Raw genomic sequence first — 18559 nt, 5'->3', positions numbered from 1 at the left:
AGATAGAGTTTGTCAGATGGGTATGTAGGGACTTGGCTTGGACTTCAATCCTCAGGTCTCAGCCTTTTGAGCAGCTAGGATTACAGGTATAAACAATATATGCCTATTACATGTGCTTGTGTTAATCAAGCTGAGTGTAAGTGTACAGTACCATTGTTGCCAGGTTGTTATGAATGAATAAAGCATGACAGTCCATCTCAGGCCGTGTTCCATCTCTCATCCAAGCCCTGAAGTCACATGCAGCTCTGGGTAGAGAGTCTCCTGACAGTTGCTGAGAGCCTTTCTGTACCACGACCATGAGCAACCAGACCTTGGTAACAGAGTTCACCCTCCAAAGCTTCTCATAGCATCCTGAATACCAGAACCTCTTATTCTGCTCTTTTCTCTCTCTCTACTGCATGGCCATCACAGGCAATGCCCTCACCAACATGGCCATCAGCTTCAACCCTGCCCTCCACACTCCCATGTACTTCTTCCTTTTCAATTTGGCCACGATAGACATCATCTGCACCTCGACCATCATGCCCAAGACATTGGCAGGTCTGATGTTAGAGAACTCCATCTCCTTTAGGGGCTGCATGGCCCAGCTTTATTTTCTTACATGGGCTTTGTCTTCAGAGCTACTGCTGCTCACGGTCATGGCCTATGACCGCTATGCAGCCATCTGCCACCCCCTGCATTACAGCACCATGATGAGTCAGGCATTCTGCAGTGTGCTTGCTGCTGCAGTGTGGGCGATCTGTGCCTTCAACTCGGCCATCAACACAGGGCTGATGGTGTGGCTAAACTTCTGTGGACCCAATGTAATTACCCATTTCTTCTGTGAAATCCCTCCTCTGCTTCGTCTCTCCTGTAGCTCCACGTACATGAACAGTGTCATGACCACACTGGCAGATGCATTCTATGGTATAGTGAACTTCCTCATGACCATTGTCTCCTATGGCTTCATCCTCTCCAGCATCCTGAGGATGCGATCTTCAGAGGGGAAGCAGAAAGCCTTCTCCACCTGCTCTTCCCACCTCATCGTGGTATGCATGTACTGCATGGCTGTGTTCTATGCATACATAAGTCCTGTGTCTGGCTACAGTGCAGAGAATAGCAAGTTAGTTGGAGTGCTGTACTCCATGGTCAGCCCCACCCTCAACCCCCTCATCTACACTTTGAGGAACAAAGAGGTCAAAGAAGCCCTCAGGAAGGTTTTTTTTTATCTTTTTCAGAAATTAATCTGTCTTGGGATGGCTGAGAATGTTGAAAGGGGTGACATTGGTCAGGATGCACTGCATTCATAAACTACTTAATGATAATAAAATATTAAAAAATCAATTAGCACATCTTTCCAGGGCATATTCTCCTGGGAATCTCCACTTCCCCTGGATTGGCCTTCCTGGGTAATGTGGTGGTGTTTTCTTGGCTGAAATTAAGCAAGTCTGCCTCCCTTCCAACTCAGTAAAGCATCTTCCTTGAAAACCCACAATTGTGGACATCAGACACTGGTTGAGGGAAGATTGATGTCAGACTGCAGGCCTGTGTGGCAGAAGATCTGATGATCTGAATGTGACACAGAACTTGGGTGGCAGGGCTGTAAGATTCTGTGTGTGTGTGTGTGTGTGTGTGTGTGTGTGTTGAAGTGAGGAGACTGAGTCTAAGTGATGTTTCACTTTGTTCTTGCAAATATCTGGTGGTGCTTGCTGGGTGGAGGGAGCTGTCCTCTCAGAGGTGAGAGAGGCCATTGGTTGAATTGTAAAGGCCTCGCTCAAGGTGATCTGTGAGAGCTATGCTTCAGAAAAATGAAGATGTCATAGCCTTAAGAATGCTTTGTTAACTGAAAATACTGGCCTTTGGTTTCCCCTTATTGGCTTTATTCACTTGCCTCTGAATAGACTCCAAAATTTTCCTGAATGGAAAATCTGAGACATATTACTTGTATGGATGGTTTAAGACAGTACTTGAGCTCCAGCCTAATAAGATCTGTTTATGCTGGATTTGGATCTCCTCCCAAGCATGTGGTTTTTGTCTTTACATGCTTTTGTGGGTTGGAAACTGAGTCACAGCCAGGCAGCCATCCTGGCGCCAGGTATTGGGGGCCTATTGTTGACATCACTATCTAGGAGCCTAGTGGAGAGATGGAGGCATGCCCACTAGCTCCAAGTCCTAGAAGTGATAAGAACCATCCTTTGAATTCCAGATGTCTGGTTGAATGGGGAGAGGCAGGAGGGCCCAGCTGTGGGGAATATGCAGATACATTGTATTCTTTAGCCCCAGGTAAGCTCTACACCTTGTGTTGAGTTTATGTACAAGGCTCTGATAAGGCTTGCATTCTACCCAACATGTGACCTTTTGAAGGTGGGAATGAAGAGTTAAAGTAAACCCCATTTTCAGGCAGCCCCCGTTTTGTTGTCTGTTTAAACTATGAGCAAACCCAGGGCAAGCTTATTAGGGCCCAGCTGGTCAAGAACTCTAACCGCCTGGGAAGGCTTAACTCTAACTGCCCCCAGAATGCCTCGAGCCTAGTGCCTTGAGCCCTGAGCCAATCAGATTTGTACCTGTATCCTAATCTTGCTTGCTTAAACACCTGATTTCTGTAACTTTGTTTTTAGTCTTGCTTGAACACCTGATTGCTGTAACTTTGTTTTTTGCCTTTATAAGCCCTGTGCAATCGCAACTCGCGGCTTCTGCCTAACCTCCGCTGTGTCGGTGGGTAGGACGAGGCCCGGGCTGCAGCCCGCTTGAATAAAGCCTTGCCTTGCTTTTGATATTTCGGAACGTCTGAGTCTCAGTGGTCTTCTTGGTGGTCGTTTCGCGACTTGGCAAAACACTTTGTCTTTAAAAGTTCAGTGAAAACTCTGTTTGGAGCTGCAGGTTTTTGGAATTGGCCTGCCTGAAGACCACTAGAGTCCCAATAAAGACTCCAAAATTCAACCTCTCAAGATGTGGCTTCTCTATTTTCTCATGATTGGTTTTATATCTAATTTAAGGTATATTTTACTGTACAACACTTTCTTTAAGCTCTATTTAGGGCTGCAGGTTTTTGAGATGGTAGTCTGTTACCAACACAAGCTCTCTAATAAAGACTCCCAATTTGACCTACAAAAATGTAGCTTCTCTGTTTCTAGTGGCTGCATTTACTTACAAAAAATGATTACACTGTGTGTGTGTGTGTGTGTGTGTGTGTGTGTTTGGAAGTTGAAGGTGGGATTAGCTGTGTGTTTAGGACTTAAATTTCTTTAAAAATTTTATTCTTTCTTTTCCTTCAGAAGGACTCCAGATGCAATCTGCAAATCTGCTTAAAATTTACATGGGTGGGCTTGGAAAGTATTTAGGAAGGATGTGTGCTCATCACAGCCTCCCCACGTCCCCTAGGATCTGGAGGACCGAGGGGAAGAGAGATCAGCTTCAAGTAACCACTTTATTCCAACTGAAGTTATTTAAAGGTCAATTGACCTGTTAAATGCTCTAGTCAAAATTGGGCTGAGACTAGAGTCAAGTAGTGGGTGGGCTGAGTCTTAGTCCAGGGAACCCCCTTCCAGGTATCTTCAGCAGAAAAATATTTGGTGGCTAAATGTAAAGTCTGTCCCATGAGGGCTCCATGCAGATGCACCCCCACCTCATTAAGGCTCCATCCAGTTACCTGGGTAACCAGCATAACTGGAGGCAGTTACCTCCCCTTTCCCTGAGGTCACATCCTAATCCACCTGGCCACACCCTCCCGCCCCTGCCTTAGATAAGGCAAGGGTGAGTGGGGATCACCCCTTCTCTCCCTTCTCTCTGGCCATGCATCATCTTGGCTTCAGGCCAGCAGTTCGGTAATAAAGTTTTCTCTCCTGCCTAAATACCGCGTGGTGTTCTCCTTTACCAGCTACCTACTTTAAAAACCTAACACTAAAATGTCTTGCTAAAACTAGCAAGCCCTGGTAAATGAGGCTGGAGAATGTTAAAGTCATTTGTTAAAAGTTTTGTCTTAAATCTTGGTTGGTCATTGCAAGAGTAAGATTGGTATAAATACCTCTTGCCATGGAAAATGTAAAAATAGGTGAGTTTAAGTTTAATATCAAAAGTCATCAAGTTTGGGCATTACCAAATGTTTTAAAGGACTGGTGCATTGTTTTAAAGAGGAACTATAGTTAATTTGCAGTTGAAAAGATTTGGTATCTTAATATTAAGGCTGTTTACACTGTCATCAAGGTAACTGATTTAGCAAAAGGCATTGGGAACTTGAAATTTATTTTCTTCCACTGCTAAACTTTGGGGCTAAATGTCAGAAATTTTGATGTAAAGATTTGTTTATCACTTAAATTGCTTGGGTTTCTCAGTTGGAGATCAAGAGAAAAGATCAGGAAAACTTAGGCTAGGCCTCTGTGCCTATCCTCAGGAGTGAGGGGTGATCTGGCAAAGGTACAGCTTAGCCAGTCCACATGGTAGGACAGGCCCTACTGGGGAGTCTGCATGGTGGCACAGGCCCTAGTGGGGAGTTCACACTGAAGAGCATAGAGAATAAAATTATGACCATTTTGCCCCTAACAGCTATTTTGCTTCTGTACCTTTGCTTGCTAACCCATGGGAAAGTGGAAAAATACCAGCAGTCTTCCTATAGCTACTCTGTAACCACGCGCCTACCCCCACCCCCTGTGAACTCTGTACTACCCGAATCTGGGCACTGGAGATAACAGCCATCTGGCCCGGGACGTGATTAATTGTCCATGCCTGGAGCCCACTCAAGGATGTACATGACTAAGTGGCCGGTCTCAGACCCCGGCCCGGATCTGGGCAAAAGAGACAAGAACCATCTGGCTCCAGGAATGTGGCTACGTGACCACTCCTGGAGGCTCACCCAAATCTGTACCCCAAGGTTAAGGCCGCCTGGCCCATACGTTCGGTGGGAAAACCCAGGCCAAACCTGAGGCGACCAGTAAACTAGGGCAAATGTCAACCAATCATGTACTTGTAACCAGGGGTCTTCCCCAACATCCCTGTACCTGTCTATAAAAACTGTGCTGGAATTGTGCCTGGGACTCTCTCAGGATCACTGGCAACGAGTGTGCAGGGGGTCTGGGTTTGAACTCGCAATAAACGACCCTTGTGGTTTGGCTTTGACTCTGGACTATGATGATTGTCTTTGGGGACCTTGAAATCTGGGCATTACAACACATGGTGGGACAGGCCAAAGGGGAAGTACATTAATGGTAGAAGAGGACAAGCTGGCACCAAGGCAGTTCATCAAGCTCTAAGAAGTCAGATGTGTATAGCCCCATTATGTAGGACAGGCCAATGGAGGCCTTTCTTTGCCCTGTCTGTTTTCCTTGCAGATGAGCACTGGAAACCTGGTGGGAAAAATGAATGAGTTGATTGGTATTTCTAAAACTTCCCCTTGAGCGGTACTAAGAATTGAAAAAGCTTTTTAAAATGGTTAATAAGTTTATTTACATGATGTAATTTGATTCCTATGCTATTATGCAATTAGGATGTATTGAAAAAGCAAAGATGCTAAGTCTGGATTTCTTGTGTTTGTAATTCTGGTGAACACTGTGTTAAATGTACTTTTGTTGCAATTGTTTTGGGTATCAGGTTAATGAATCAGGTACTGAATTTTGTAAGTGTATACTGTGATGTAATTGCAATTCTTGCATTAAGGAAAAACTGTCATTTGAGTTCAAAGGTCTTCATGCAGTGTTATGCTCAAGTCGCGAAACGATCACCAAGAAGACCACTGAGACTCAGACGGTCTGAAATGCAAAAGCAAGGCAAGGCTTTATTCAAGCGGGCCGTGGCTCGGGCCTCATCCTGTACTCCAACGCGGTGGAGGTTAGGAGGAAGCCCCGAGCTGCGATTTCACAGAGCTTATAAAGGCAAAAAAACAAAGTTACAGCAATCAGGTGTTCAAGCAAGATTAGGACATGGGTACAAATCTGATTAGCTCAGGGCTCAAGGCATTTCCGGGGCAGTTAGAGTTAAGCATTCCCAGGTGGTTAGAGTTCTTGACCGGCTGGGCCCTAATAAGCTTGTCCTGGGTTTGCTCACAGGGCCTGCTTATCTCAGGTTCACGTGGTAAAGTGGGGCCTGACTTCAAAATGGCTTTAGTCTGGCTCTTCATTTTCCCCCTTTTCTCTTTGGTACCTTGGGAGCCAATCATGGCTTACTTCTGTCCATTTCAATGGCTTGCATGTCTAGGGGATGATATAGAGCTAAGGCATGGGCCAATAGGGCCCAAAGTAGTAACCAAAAACAACTCTGGGCCCTTGGTTTTAAAGGGGGGCTGATGGGTGAAGATCATCCATCTTCTGTAGCTTCTTCAGGCTGACTGAGGGGTGTTGACCTTACCTAGCCAGGAACCTATAACCTTAGTCTACTTTACCAAGGGACTGCAGGATTACTTCAAACTAGAAATTAACTTTCAGCTATACAGACTTCTTTTTGAGCTACAGCAGTGTAGCCTTTTACCATTAGCTGTATAGGGTTTAGGGTCCAAATGTCAGCAACAAAATAATACATAGAATGGTAAACTTCTCAGCTGTGCTCTAAGGGTTGGGTTGCTATATACATATTCCTGAGCAAGCCCAAAACTACCAATGCTTTCTTGCTTGCATGGGACTTTACAAGACTCCTGCTCATTCAGGTTTGGGTTCGAGTGATCTTGCACATCCAAGTTGTCTGCGGCCAGATCACATAAGTCTACTACTAAGTCTGGTCACCAGGTTCCTAAGGGGGCTTCCTTAGTTGCTAAAATAAGGGGGTCACCCCAGTTTGGAATGAGCTGCCAAAATAATTGGAAAGGCTGGTGAGGGTTAGCATCAACATTAGCCAGGGTAGCAAGAAAAGAAGGCAAAAAGAAAATTATAACAATATTCAGTCTAACTTTCTTTTCTTGAGGCGAAGGCAAAGTGGCTGAGTTGGGTGCTTGGAGACCTCCCATGTTCCACCACGGTAGTCTTCATCCAGGACAAAGGGGTCAGCTGGCCTGGCGTGGGAACAATGGACCCAAGTGGTGATGCCGTCTGTCTACCTTGAGGGTGGTGGGAGTAGTCAGTAGCACCATGTAGGGTCCCTTCCACCGTGGTTCTAAGGATTTGGGGTTATGCCTCCGGACAAACACCCAGTCCCCTGGTCTGAATAAATGGGGGGTAGGGACAGAAGCAGAATCATATAATAACTTAAGTTGGGGCCACATACTCTTGTGCGTGAGCTGCAAATAATCAAGTTTACACAAAAATTCAGTATCATCCAAATCAGCAAGCAATTCAGTCTGAAGGCTAGGGATAATGGGCAGGGGGTACCCGTACATTATTTCAAAAGGAGTAAAGCCAAGCTGATAGGGAAAATTTCTTACTCTAAGCAGAGCAAAAGGAAGGAGTGACACCCAGTCTGCGCCAGTCTCTAAGGCCAATTTAGTTAAGGTCTCTTTTAGCGTCTGATTCATTCTTTCTACCTGGCCTGAACTCTGGGGTCTATAGGCACAATGCAATTTCCAATCTGTCCCCAGTACAGCGGCTATTCCCTGACTTACTTTTGAGATGAAGGCCGGTCCGTTGTCCGACCCAATGTTAGATGGGAAGCCATACCTGGGTAGGATTTCTTCCAGGATCTTCTTTTTTTTTTTTTTTCTCAAATTTTTATTATCAAACTGACGTACAGAGAGGTTAAAGTATCATACGTTGGGCATTGGATACATTTCTTGTACTGTTTGTTGCCTTGTCCCTCATGCCCCCCTCCCTCCCCCCTTTTCCCTCCCCCCCGAGGTGTTCAGTTCACTTACACCAAACAGTTTTGCAAGTATTGCTTTTGTAGTTATTTCTCTTTTTTTACCCTGTGTCTCTCGAATTTGGTATTCCCTTTGAATTTCCTACTTCCAATACCAGTAAACACGGTTTCCAATATACTCAGATAAGATTACAGAGATAGTGTAGGTACAAACATAGGAAGGTGATACAAAACATTATCAATTATAGAAACTACACATACACATAGGACGTTGAAAGTAGTTACAACTGTGATATATCACTTGTTTCCATAACATGGAGTTCATTTCAATTAGCATCATCTTATGTGTTTCTAAGGGTATAGCTATTGGGCCTTGTGATGCTCTGCTATGGCTTGCCTAAACCTGTACTAATTATTCCCAATAAGGGAGGCCATAGAGTCCATGTTTCTTTGGGTCTGGCTCACTTCACTTAGTATAACTTTTTCCAAGTCCTTCCATTTCCTTACAAATGGAACAATGTCATTCTTTCTGATAGAGGCATAAAATTCCATTGTGTAAATGTACCACATTTTCCTGATCCATTCATCTATGGAGGGGCATCTGGGTTGGTTTCAGCTTCTCGCTATGACAAATTGTGCTGCGATGAACATTGTTGTGCTGGTGGCATTACTGTGATTTTGTTTGTGGGCTTTTGGATAGATACCCAACAGTGGGGCTGCTGGGTCATAGGGGAGTTCTATATTGAGCCTTCTGAGGAATCTCCATACTGCTTGCCAGAGTGGCTGAACCAGTTTACATTCCCACCAACAATGAAGTAGGGTTCCCTTTTGGCCACATCCCCTCCAACAATTGTTATTATTAGTTTTCTTGATATATGACATTCTTGCTGGGGTGAGATGGAATCTCAATGTTGTTTTGATTTGCATTTCCTTTATGGCCAGTGATGTAGAGCATTTTTTCATATGTCTATTGGCCATTCTCATTTCCTCATCAGAGAAGTTTCTTTGTAAGTCTTTAGCCCACTTGATGAGGGGGATATTGGTTCTTTGCAGTTTTGTTTTGGAAGAAGGTAATTTTTTTTAGTTCTGCATATATTTTAGAGATGAGGCCTTTGTCTGTTGAATGTCCGGTAAAGATCTTCTCCCAGTCTGTGGGCTTTCTGTTTATCTTGAGAGCTATGTCCTTTGCCGTGCAGAAGCTCTGGAGTTTGATGCAGTCCCATTTGTCCAACCTTTCTTTGATTTGTAGCCTTTCAGGGTCTTTGTTAAGGAAGTTCTGTCCTGTGCCAAGGAGCCCAAGTGTTTCTCCTACTCCTTCCTTTAGTGTTTTCAGGGTGCCTGTTTTGATTTCAAGGTCTTTAATCCATTTGGAATTGATTTTGGTGCAGGGTGATATATAAGGATCCAGTTTTAGTTTGTTGCATGTGTTGAGCCAGTTTTGCCAGCACCACTTGTTAAAGAGGCTATCTTTCTTCCATACTATTGTTTTAGCTCCTTTATCAAAGATTAAGTAGGCATAGTTCTGTGGGTTTAATTCTGGGTCTTCAATTCTGTTCCATTGGTCTTCAGGCCTGTTCCGGTGCCAATACCAAGCTGTTTTTATTACTATAGCTTTATAATACAGCTTGAAGTTGGGTATTGTAATTCCTCCAGCACTGTTCCTTCTGCTTAGGAGTGTTTTTGCTATTCTAGGTCTTTTATTGTTCCATATGAATTTCTGGATTGCTTCCTCTATTTCATTAAAGAATGGTGTTGGGATATTATTGGGTATTGCATTGAATTTGTAGATAGCCTTTGGCAATATTGCCATTTTGATTACATTAATCCTCCCAATCCAGGAGCATGGGAGGTTTTTCCATTTTCTTAGTTCTGACTTAATTTCATTTTTCAAGCTTTTAAAGTTCTCTTCAAAGAGGTCTTTCACTTCTTTGGTTAAGGTTATTCCTAGGTATTTTATGTTTTTGGGGGCTATTGCAAAAGGAGTTGCTTTCCTGATTTCAGCCTCGGTCTTCGGGTTGTTAGCATAGAGAAAGGCCGTTGATTTTTGAAGGTTTATTTTATATCCTGCAACTTTGCCAAAGTTTTGTATCAGCTCTAGTAGCTTGGGGGTAGAGTCTATGGGATTCTTTAGGTATAGGATCATGTCATCTGCGAAGAGAGAAAGTTTAACTTCATCTTTTCCTATTTGGATCCCCTTTATATTCTCTTCTTGCCTAATTGCTCTGGCTAGGAATTCTAGTACTATGTTGAAGAGCAGGGGAGAGAGTGGACATCCCTGCCTTGTTCCTGATTTTAAAGGGAATGGCTTTAGTTTTTCACCATTTAGAGTTAGGCTTGCTGTTGGTTTGTCATAAACTGCCTTGATTATATTCAGGAATGTTCCCTGGAATCCCAGTTTTTCCAGGGCTTTTAGCATAAATGGGTGCTGGATTTTATCGAACGCTTTTTCCGCATCCAGCGATAAAACCATGTGGTTCTTTACCTTGCTCTGGTTGATGTGGTGGATTACATTAATTGACTTGCGTATATTAAACCAGCTTTGCATCCCTGGGATGAATCCAGTTTGATCATGGTGTATGATTTTTTTGATGACCTGTTGAAGTCGATTGGCCAGAATTTTGTTGAGAATTTTTGCATCTATGTTCATCAGGGAGATTGGTCTGTAGTCCTCTTTCCGTGATGAGTCTCTGCCTGGTTTTGGGATGAGGGTTATACTGGCTTCATAAAATGAGTCTGGCAGTGAACGTTCTCTTTCAATTTCATTGAAGAGTTTGAGAAATATTGGAGTGAGTTCTGTTTTGAAGGCCTTGTAGAATTCTGCGGTGAATCCATCTGGACCTGGGCTTTTCTTGGATGGGAGATCATTTATTGCTGTTTCTATTTCAATACTGGATATGGGTCTGTTTAGAAGGTTTAAGTCTTCATAGTTGAGTTTGGGGGTATCAATTTTTTCTAGGAAATCATCCATTTCTTCCAAGTTCTTGAATTTGTTGGCATAAAGGTTTGCAAAATAGTCCCTTATTATTTTCTGAATTTCGGTTATTTCTGTGGTGATGCTACCTGTTTCATCTCTTATCTTGTTTATTTGAGTGTGCTGCCTTCGTTCTTTGGTCAGGTTTGCCAGGGGTCTGTCTATCTTGTTGATTTTTTCAAAGAACCAACTCTTTGTTTTGTTGATTCTTTCGATGGTTTTTTTCGTCTCTAATTGATTTAATTCTGATTTGATTTTAATTATTTGCTTCCATCTATTGACTTGGGGTTTGGCTTGCTGTTCTCTCTCCAGAAAATTAAGGTGCTTCCTTAAATTACTGAGTTGCTGTTTCTCCAGTTTGTTGATGTATGTACTCAGAGATATAAATTTTCCTCTGAGTACTGCCTTTGCTGTGTCCCAAAGGAGCTGGTACTTTGTGCCCTCAACTTGGTTGAAGTCCATAAACATTTGAATTTCTGTTTTAATTTCTTCAATGATCCACTGATGGTTCAGCAGTGTGTTCTTTAGTCTCCATGAATTGTGGGATTTTCTGTGGTGGCTGAATGAGTTGAGCTCTAATTTTATTCCATTGTGGTCTGAGAGAATGCAGGGAATGATTTTGATACTTCTGAATTTGTACAGATTTTCTTTGTGCCCTAAGATGTGATCTATTTTGGAGAATGTTCCGTGTGCTGCCGAAAAGAATGTGTATTCTGTCCTTGCTGGGTGGAATATTCTGTAGATGTCGATTAAGTCTAGTTGGTCTATGCAATTGTTTATTTCTGTGGTTTCTTTATTCAGTTTTTGGCGTGTTGATCTGTCCAGAGGTGATAGTGGAGTGTTAAAGTCCCCCACTATCATTGTGTTTGGGTCTATGAATGTTTTTAGAGCCAGTAGTGTTTGTTTGATGAAGTTGGGTGCTCCTGCATTTGGCGTGTAGATATTTAGGATGGTTATTTCTTCTTGTTGGAGAGATCCTTTTACTAGTATGTAGTAACCTTCTTTGTCTCTTCTTACCTTTTTTAATTTGAAGTCAATTTTGTCTGATACTAGGATTGCAACTCCAGCCTGCTTATGGGGGCCATTTGCTTGATAGATTTGTTTCCAGCCTTTCACTTTTAGAAGATGTTTACTTTTGCTGGATAGATGTGTCTCTTGGAGGCAGCATAAAGATGCATCTTGATTTTTGATCCAACTTATGAGCCCATGACATTTAATTGGAGAATTAAGTCCATTAATGTTGAAAGTTAGGATTGAGAGATGATCGTTTGTTCCTTTCATTATCACTGTCTTGTTTAAAGCTGTGTCTTCCCATTTCTTGATCTAGTGTTTACTAATTAGGGTTCATTTCTCTGTCTGTGTTGGGATCTTGATTATTTTCCCTGTATAGTACATCTCTAAGGATTTTGTGTAAAGCTGGTTTGGTGGAGATACATTGTTTCAGTTTTTCCTTATTGTGGAAGACTTTTATTTGACCTTCGGCTATGAAGGAGAGTTTGGCGGGGTACAGAATTCTTGGTTGGTAGTTGTTTTTATTTAGAGTTTGGTATACTTCATTCCAGGCTCTCCTTGCTTTCATGGTCTCTGCTGAGAAGTCTGGGGTAATTCTGATTGCTTTTCCTTTATATGTGATTGTTTTCTTTGCCCTAACAGCTTTGAGTATTTTTTCCTTGCACTCTGCTGAAGCTGTTTTGATCACAATGTGTCGGTGGGAAGTCCTATTCTGGTCTGGTCGATTTGGGGTTCTAAATGCTTCTTGTATCTGTATAGGCCTTTCCTTCTGGATGTTTGGGAAGTTCTCAGCTAATATTCTGTTAAATAGGTTGCCTATCCCATTAACCTCTTTCTCCAAGTTTTCCTCAATACCTATTATCCTTAAATTGGGCTTCCTGATCGTGTCTTGAATCTCCTGTAGCGATCTGTTTTGTTGCTTGGACTGGATTTGTATTGATTTTTGATTTTTCTCCATAGAATCTAAGGAACCTTCAGCTCCTGAGATTCGATCCTCTGCTTCAGTTAGTCGGGACTGTAGGCTAGCTACTTGATTTCGAATTTCTTTTCCTTCTGACTGGTCTTTCCTGATGATTTCCATGTCATTTCTTAGGTCCTGTATGGACTTCTTTACTTCATTAACTTCATTACTTTGGTTTTGAGTGTTGTCTCTCAAATCTTTAAGCTGGGTAGCTATCTTTTCATTTGACTCTTGAAGCTCACTTATCTTTCTATTTGTGGATGCCATGAAATTCTCCATTAATTTTTGCTTTGCCTCCTCACGCTCTAACATAATTGACTGAAGAGATTCAAACTTTTCATTTATCATGTTTATCAGTAAACTTTGTAGAGCATTTTGGGGGTTTTCTTCTATGTTTTTGATTGACTGCTCTGCTTCCTGCTTGTTTTGGGTGGGGGATAAGACTTCATTATTTGCCATCTTTCTTGTGTTTCTTCTGCCCATTTGAATTGGGAATGCCAGTCTACTAGCACCTGTGAGCACTGTTTAAGACCCAAAGCAGCCCTTACCAAGCACTGTTGTGTAAATCTTACAATTTCACAATTATATACAGATAACTTGTATACCTGTCTATAAAGTTAGATTTGGTGTTCGTAAAGAATACAATTTCAATATAACATCTGATCCTGGGCCCTGTATTCAGTAGTTACTTATTTACTGTTACAACCTTATACGCAATTCTTGTTTTTATATTAAGTTCTTTTAGGACTGGCTTTCTCTATGAACCCCTTTGATTCACTCGTATTAAGCTGGGATATCCTCTATCCAATAACCAGGAGTCAATGGAGCCTGGAGGTCCAGGCAGTAAGTCAGGAGGGTAAGTTGGAGGTAGTAAAGAGAATAGAGTAAAGTGTATTGGGGGGGTGGTGGTGATTTTGGTTTAGTTTCAGTGACATGGAAATGTGGAGAAGAGTAGAATCAGTAGAAAGCACATTGATAAAATGACAGACACTGGAGAGTTAGCAGAAAAGGGTGTAGGTGTTATTTATAGGAAAGTAATTTTTAAAGGAAGAGGACGCAACGAGAGAAATAAAGTAAAAATACTGGAAGACAGATACACAAAACAGAGAAAAATTATTTAACAAGGAAGCATAAGTAAATAAAAAGGAAAATAACTGAAAAGGGACAACCCAAGCAAATAAACAAACACAAAAAAAAAACTTGATAAAACAAACCAGTAAAAATGGAAAACAAACAAAAAAAAACAAAAAAAAAACAGCCAATGATGTTTCAGGTGTGAAAAAATTAAAAAGAAAATTTAAAAGAAAAGTTAAAAAAAAATGTTTGAAAAGAAAAAGAAACCAGTCTCTGGTTTCCCTGCAATGGACTGCAGTCTATTTTCCTGATTGGCTGGTTTGACTTGATTTCAGTTGGCAAGGGGTGGATCTGTTCTGACCTTCTCCCCTGTTGGTGCAATCGTGGGTCTCTGAGGTTCGCACAGCTTGCAGGCAGGCCTTGGGCGTCCTCTGTCGATGGGGACGTGGGCAGTCACAGGAACTGTGGCTCCTCTGTCTGCTGTGGGGCCGCTGCCTTTGATGCCTGGACTTGACTAGACTGTGAACTCAGCAGAGCGTGGCGCCTCTGGCCTGTTTTGCTCCACTAAGAGTTGCTTGCCTGAGGGAGGCGGCCTCTTTGGCATAGGTAGCTATGGAATGCAGCTCCGTTTTGGGCTGGGAATTAGTTTCCTCTGTGATGGGACCGTTTAGCTGTCCCCGGAACTGTTTGTTCCTCCTTCTGTTGTTTCCGTGCCCCTGGTAGCTGCTCGCAGCTTTTGCTTTAAGTTTAGAAGTTCCGGCGGGCAGGGTGGGGCATCTCTGGATAATTCCCGGACTCGCCTCCCGCCAGGGCAGGGGGGCGTTCTTCTGGGCGGAGCTGGTTCTCACTGATTCCGCCCCTCCTGCCCTTTTCAAAGATGGCTTTTTTGACCTCGCTTTCCCCAGGCCCGCTTCAGTTCCAGTCTGGTCTGACCCTATGCCAGTGGCAAAGATGGCGCTTTGCTCTGGCGGTGGGGACAGGGATGCCTTCAAGAAGCTGGACTGTGGGCACAAGCGAGAATAATTTTTTTTTTTGCGGGGTACTCACGCTGTCTCTGCGATGTCAGGTCCTCCGTGCTCGGCTGCCGTCTGGAGTATTTCTCGCTTTAGCTGCACGGAGTGCGGGGGGCTGTGCCCCGCACTGTGCCGGAGCCGGCGCTGGCGTCGCGGCAGGACGCCGCCCGGAGCTCAAAACTGTGTTTTCAGACCAGCAAAGTCGATTTTTCCTTCCTGTTTAGAATCCCTGTACTGTTAGAACTTACTTTGGCTGTCTTTGTCGGAGAAACAGTTTCTATGAGGTGAGAAAACTACGATATCGGAGGGAGCTCTGCAGGGCTCAGCTGCTCCTCCGCCGTCTTCCGCTACTGCTTTCCCTCTTCCAGGATCTTCTTAGCCACTACATTCGTGGTCTCATGCTTTGTTGGATAAGCTTCAACCCATCCTGAAAAGGTGTCTACAAAAACTAGCAAGTATTTGTATCCAAATTTTCCAGGTTTAATTTCTGTGAAATCTGCTTCCCAATACACGCCTGGCCTATCTCCACGGAGGCGAGCTCCTTTAGTAACTGGTTGATTGGCGGTGTTGGTGAGCTGAAAGGCCTTACAATTTTTAACAATATCTTCAATAAGTTGATCTCCTTGTCTAATTTTCACTTTGGAGTGTCAGAGCAAGTCGTGCATTCTTCAGGTTCCCATGTGAGACGCTCGGTGAATTCTCTTAAGGATCCCCTTACCCAGCCCTTGTGGCAAGATAAGTTTCCCTTCACAAGTTTTCCACCAGTCATTGTTTCCTTCTCTGTCTGGGGGTTTGTGGGCCATGGGAATTTTCTTTATCCACTCTAAGTCTTCTTGGGAATACTGGGGCACAGGAGGCAAAGCTTGTGGCCCTGGGCCTACTAGAGTCAATACTTCTGCTCTGGGCTGAAGGGCTGCTTCCTTAGCTGCCTGGTCAGCCAGATTATTCCCTCTAGTCACTGAATCAACTCCCTTTTGATGACCCAGACAGTGCATAATGGCAATTTTTGCTGGTTTCCATAGGGCCCAGATGAGGCTTAAAATCTCCTGCTTGTTTTTAATGGTCTTTCCTTCGGCTGTCAGTAGTCCCCTCTCTTGGTAGATGGCTCCATGGATGTGTACGGTGGCAAAAGCATACCGGCTGTCTGTATAGATATTTAGTCTCTTTCCTTTTCCCATCTGTAAGGCTTTTGTTAGTGCCACTAGTTCTGGTCTTTGTGCAGATGTTCCCTGGGGGAGTGCTTCCGCCCACATTATCTCAATGTCCGTGGTGACCTCCGCACCCACATACCTTTTTCCATCCTTTTTCCATCCATGAAGCTGCTGCCATCAGTGAACCAGGTGTGCTCAGCATGTGACAGCAGCGAATCCAGCAAGTCTGGCCAGAGGCTATGTGCTTGGGCCAGGATCTGCTCACAATCATGCACTTCCAGATCCGGATCTGGCAGCAGAGTTTCTGGGTTTAATGCTGTAGGTACGCAGAAGCTGATACATGCCGGGTTAAGTAACAAGGTCTGGTAATAGACCATGTGGGCATTGCTCATCCACCGGTTGGGTGGTTGTTTTAGCACCCCCTCTATAGCGTGTGGAGTGGTTCTGTCCCAGAGTCAACTTATCTGCATCTTTTACCAAGAGGGCTACTGCAGCTATTATTCTTAAGTATGGAGGCCACCCAGCGGCGACAGGATCCAATTTCTTTGACAAGTAGGCCACTGGCCGTTTCCAAGGTCCAATTGGTAGGGTGAGCACCTCTTTTGCTATTACTTTATTTTCAGCCACGAATAATGTAAATGGTTTATTCACATTAGGTAGGCCTAAGGCAGGGGCTTCCAGAAGGCTTTTCTTGATTGCCTCAAAGGCTTTTTGCATCTGCTCAGTCCAATGAAACTCTGGGAGGTTTTTGGTGGCTTCATATAGAGGCTTGGCCATCTCAGCAAACCCAGGTATCCACAGCTGGCAAAAGCCTGCTGTTCCCAGGAATTCTCTGACTTGTCTGGCTGACTTAGGCACAGGGATTTTTAGCACAGTCTCTTTACGTGCATGTGACAGCCAACGCTTGCCCTTTTTTAATATGAAGCCCAGATGGGTGACTTCAGGTTTACAAATTTGTGCCTTTTTAGTGGAGGCCCTATAGCCCAAGTTGCCAAGAGTCTTTAAGAGCCTAGCTGTTCCCTTTAGACAGCTATTTTGGTCAGGAGCGGCTATTAACAAATCATCTACATATTGTAATGGACTTATTCCAGTATTTTTGGAGAGGTACTCACTCAGGTCTTCATGTAACCCCTCGTCAAAGATGGTAGGCGAATTCTTGAATCCTTGAGGCAGCCTGGTCCAGGAAAATTGACCACTTATCCCGATCTCAGGATCATGCCAAGTGAATGCAAAGTAGCTTTGGTTCTTGTGGGGCTAAGGGCAGGCTAAAGAAGGCATCCTTTAGATCCAACACAGTATACCACACACGGCTCAGTGACAGGGAGCTCAGCAGGGTATACAGGTTTGGGACTGTTGGGTGAATGTCCATTACTCTCTTGTTAACTTCTCCCAAGTCTTGCACTGGTCTGTAATCACTAGAATTAGGCTTCTTGACAGGCAACAGTGGAGTTCCAGGCTGATTGGATGGGCTTCAGGACTCCTAAATCTAACAATTTTCTGATGTGAGGGGTGATCCCCTTCTTTGCTTCTAGTGATATAGGGTACTGGCGAACTCTTACTGGGTCGTCCCCGGCTTTTAGTTCCACAAAGATTGGAGGACGATGTTTTGCCAGTCCCATTCCCCCAGTTTCTACCCATGCTTGGGGAAACACCCGTAGCCACTCATTTTCTGGAGACTCAGGCTTGGGATGCCTATACTCCTAACTTACTAGTTATCGGTATACTAACAGGTTTTTTTCTTGAGTTCATCACAGAAGCCCCACTGCCTGTGAACTGTATCTGAGCTTTCATTTTTGTTAAGAGATCACATCCAAGCAATGGATAGGGGCAGTCAGGGATGACTAAAAATGAGTGGGTTACCTGGCCCACTCCCAAGTCTACTGTTCTTTGGGTAGTCCATTTATAGGGTTTAGTGCCCATCGCACCTTGCACCCATGTTGTTTTAGTGGACATCGGCCCTCTCAGGGCTAGTAATACTGAATTTTCTGCTTCTGTATCTACCATGAACATGACTGGACTCCCCTCCACTTTCAATGTTATCCTGGGCTCAGGGAGGGGGTCTGAGCCCCAACTCCCTCAGTCACTGTCCTCAGCCAACTTTAAGGCTGGCAACACTCTTGGTTCTACTTTCTGTTTTTCCTCCTTTTTCTTGGCTAGTTATGGGCAGTTTTTGATCCAATGCCCCTCCTCCTTGCAATAGGCACACTGATTCTTCCCCACTCTTGATTGGGGTTTGGGCTTCTGCTCCTTACTTGGAGAGGAGGACTGTCTAAAGTTTCCTGCCTGCACGGAGGTCAGAATTTCCCTGAGGTCCTTCTTGTGTTGTGCCTGTTGTTGCTCCAAAATTCTAGCCAAACTCTTTTCCTTAGCTCTGTTTCTCTTTTCTCACTCAATTTCATGTTCTTTGTCCTCCCTTTCCTGTCTTTGTTCTTCTGTCTCTCTCTTATTATAAACCTTTTCCACCACTGCTACTAGATTCCCTAACAGATTTTTCACCAAGCCTGTCTAGAGCCTGCAACTTTTGCTTTATGTCTGGTGTGGCTTGATTTATGTAGGCAAACATAATCATCTGAGCAGATTCCTGGGCCTCAAGATCCTACGGGGTGTATTGACTAAAGGCTTCCATGAGCAGCTCAAGGTATGCTGCCAGACTTTCACTTTCTCCCTGTCTAATATCATAAACTTT

General features: G+C 43.8%; 1 pseudogene; it reads left to right on the top strand.

Annotated features, from left to right (window-relative positions):
• The first annotated feature begins 237 nt into the window (after positions 1–237).
• Positions 238–5338, top strand: LOC125344329 (annotated as a pseudogene).
• Positions 5339–18559: the final 13221 nt, after the last annotated feature.

Source organism: Perognathus longimembris, chromosome 2, assembly GCF_023159225.1.
Source record: "Perognathus longimembris pacificus isolate PPM17 chromosome 2, ASM2315922v1, whole genome shotgun sequence".
NCBI lineage: Eukaryota > Metazoa > Chordata > Mammalia > Rodentia > Heteromyidae > Perognathus > Perognathus longimembris.
Note: the sequence above shows the minus strand (reverse complement) of the source record. Positions and strands in the feature narration are given on the sequence as shown.